Here is a 3,287-nt window from a genome sequence, read left to right as displayed (position 1 = left end):
TAGAGAAGTCTCTTGGGGTTGTGGTGTTTCTTTATCTTGACAATGTCAGTTTGAGTTTTTGAAATGTGGTTAAGAGTTCCCTTCTCTGGAGATTCGCTATTGGCTATTTCCAACTTCCTGTCAGACCCTTTTCTCCAATGGTAAACCACTACTAGTGAAGATTCTATACGTTGGGAACTCTATAGGAGAGAACCTTTCTCAAATGAAGCAAACCATTAATATTGTACTAACTTGAATTTTATGCACAGTAATCCCATTTTGTTATGAAACATGGAGGTAACATATAATAAAACATAGCATGTAAAAAATGAAGATAAGATAAAGTAGCAACAATGCAACAAGAGAGCAAGAAAATATTTAAAAATTGCTATAAAAATAAACCCATGCAAATATGAGTCCCCAGTGACTGCTTTTCACCATGAAAGAAGGTGGATCTCAGAATAACAGCAAAAAACAAAACAAAATAAAACAAAAAAACATTTAATTCAGTGGGCATTGTTGTTTTCCCAGTAATCCTTGCTACTCAGTAGGCTGAGCTCTGAGGATGGCAGTTCATAGCCAGTTCATATAGGAAAGTCCAAAAGACTCATCTTCAATTAACCACCAAAGTGGAGCTGTGGTCCAAGTAGTAGGAGAAAAAAAAAAGCAAACAACAACTACAACAACAACAACAACAAACCCTCACGAATAGTGCTCATGCCCTAAGTTCAAGCCCCAGGTACATTCGAGAACAAAAAATCAGTACTGGTTTCAGTGACACAAAGCTCTATAGCAGACTTCTGATTACTAGACCCTGTTACCTGGGAAGAAAAAAATAGAAACACCTCTATACTAGACCATTGGGGTGTTAAACTTTCTATTAGATTGGATTCTTTAAGTTTCAGTACTAATTTCTAAAACTAAAATAAAATAAAATCAATTGGAATACTTAGAGAAATAGCTGGTAATAATGGAGAAGAAATAAAATGCAGGGCTGAACACTAAAGATGAAAGAATGGCTTCAGAAAAAATAAGTCATAATTTTTGGGGTAAAAATGAAGAGAACATTAATTCAGGCTAAGAGATTAATAATAACAATGGCAAAGCTCAATTTACCCATTAGGCATACTGAGTGGTTAACAATAGCCAAAAATTGGAACAATACAACGGTTTGCTGTCCAGTTGTGATGGTTCTTTGTTGGTGTCTGTCTTTCACTCTATGTACCCAATTATTGTGCATTCATCCCCACTGCCATTATCATATGAAGGTAAAAAATAATGCTTAGCCAGCACCAGTGGTGCACCCCTGTAATCCTAGCTACTCAGGAAACAGATCTGAGATATCAGTTCAAATCTGGCCCCGGCAGGAAAGTTGTAGACACTCATCTCCAATAAACCACTAGAAAGCTGGAAGTGGTGCTGTGGCTTAAGTGGTAGAGGGCTCACCTTGAGCTGAAGAGCTGAGGTTTCCCTCAGACCCAGAGTTCCGCAGCACCAATGACAAAATTTTTTAAAAAGAAAAATTTAAAAAAAGATTGAGAGTCAATGCCTGAGAGTCAAAGATGCAAACATAGTGTTAGGCTACTATTTCTCTGCTGACAATTCAGATAGGGGATTATGCTTTCAAAGCTAGTGGATCAACAGCAAGAAAGGTACAAAATTGATTATAGTAACAAAACCATAAATGGGAAAGGTTATGCCAGGGAAACTACAGAACCTATAACCCTAAAGAGAATATTCTGATAGGATAAAATTTATAGCTAATTGAATATTGATAATGTGCTCTTGAAATCCAATGTATATAGATATATGTATATATATGTATATTTATGTCTATGATAATTTTTTAGATCATTCTCAATAATGGCATTGAGTTATTAAATTATATATTAGAATACCACATCATTTTATAATAAAAAGGCAAAAATGATTTTTGAAATAAAGATAAGAGAAATAGAGTGGAAGAAGCGCTCAGGGACAGATCCTCTACCCTGAGTTCAAGTCCAGCACTGACAAACAACAAGAAAAACAACATCGCAAGGATGAGTCAGTATAGACAATAGACAAGAGGAAGTGATCTCTGAGCCTAGGATCTTTGTTCCCTCATAGTCAGGTGATCAACGATAGTCACGTGATTACTGGTATGATTCAGGCAGGTGATGGGAAAGCTGGGAGGGGCTGGTCTGTGGGCAGATTTAATCCTGATCACAACTCAAGCAAGAGATAATTCTTGGCATCTCAGCTATGTGCAAAGTGTGAATTGGAAGAACTCAGTCAAGGAGATCCTAAGAATAAACACAAGTTTTTATTCCAAAAACAAAAGCAAACACAGAGAGGACAAGGCCTAACTGGTAAAGTACCAGCCCAACATCAGGCCTGACAAATTACAAATAAAAAAATTATAGGATGATCACCTGTTAAGAAATACGAACTCAGCTACTTTTGAAGACCCACAAGATACAGTGGATAATCAGTAATATGGCCTACAGTCCTGTGGAAAAGTAATAAATGCATAGTTCCATTATAAAACATACAGAGAAGTAAAAAACAAAACAAAACAAAATAAAACAAACACAATAAACTTTTCCAATCCTGGACAAACCTACATTGCACCTAACTCAAATAACCTAACCAAATTGTAAGAAGTAGGTCCTTGAAAGAGGAAGTGAAAGGTGTGGTTGCCAGGATGTAAATTCCAGCTCCTATTGATATGTAAATCAGCTTCCCTAAGCAACCAATCAGAGACTTCCTTTCCTGGACCCACCCTCTTTCAGTATAAATAGAGTGGAAGTCTGAGTCTCAAGCATTGCTGAAGATCCTACATCAGAAGGACGGAGGCCATTTGGAGCTTGTATACTCCAGGTGAGGATTAGAGTGGGAGAATCTACTCCTCTTTTAATTCTTCTCTCCTTGGTATGGTGGTGGTGGTGGTGGTATTGTTTTGTCAGTTGCTGGGATTGAACCCAGTGGTAGGGCAGTGTTGCTGGGTCACTTTGTGCTCAAGACTGGGCATTGTCCTTGGGCCACTTTGTGGTCAAAGCTAGTGCTTTACCACTGGAGCCACAGCCCATTTGTGATTTTGGAGTGGTTAATTGGAGATAAGAATCTGTGTCAGGGGGACTTTTGTGGCTGAGGCAGTTTCAAAGCTTGATCCTTAGCTCTCAATCTCTTGAGTAGCTAGGCTTCTACGCGTGAGCCACCAGCACCTCATTAGATTCTAGGAATGATGGACCCTGACACTGCCCAGGCCTTCCAGAAAGAACTGAGATGTGCCCTCTGTATAAATACTTTCATAGAGCCAGTCACCC

This window comes from Dipodomys merriami, unplaced genomic scaffold (genome assembly GCF_024711535.1).
Source record: "Dipodomys merriami isolate MVZ:Mamm:240054 unplaced genomic scaffold, mDipMer1.0.p SCAF_118, whole genome shotgun sequence".
In the NCBI taxonomy this organism is placed as follows: Eukaryota; Metazoa; Chordata; class Mammalia; order Rodentia; family Heteromyidae; genus Dipodomys; species Dipodomys merriami.
The sequence above is the reverse complement of the archived record's forward strand: the minus strand, read 5'-3'. Positions refer to the sequence as shown.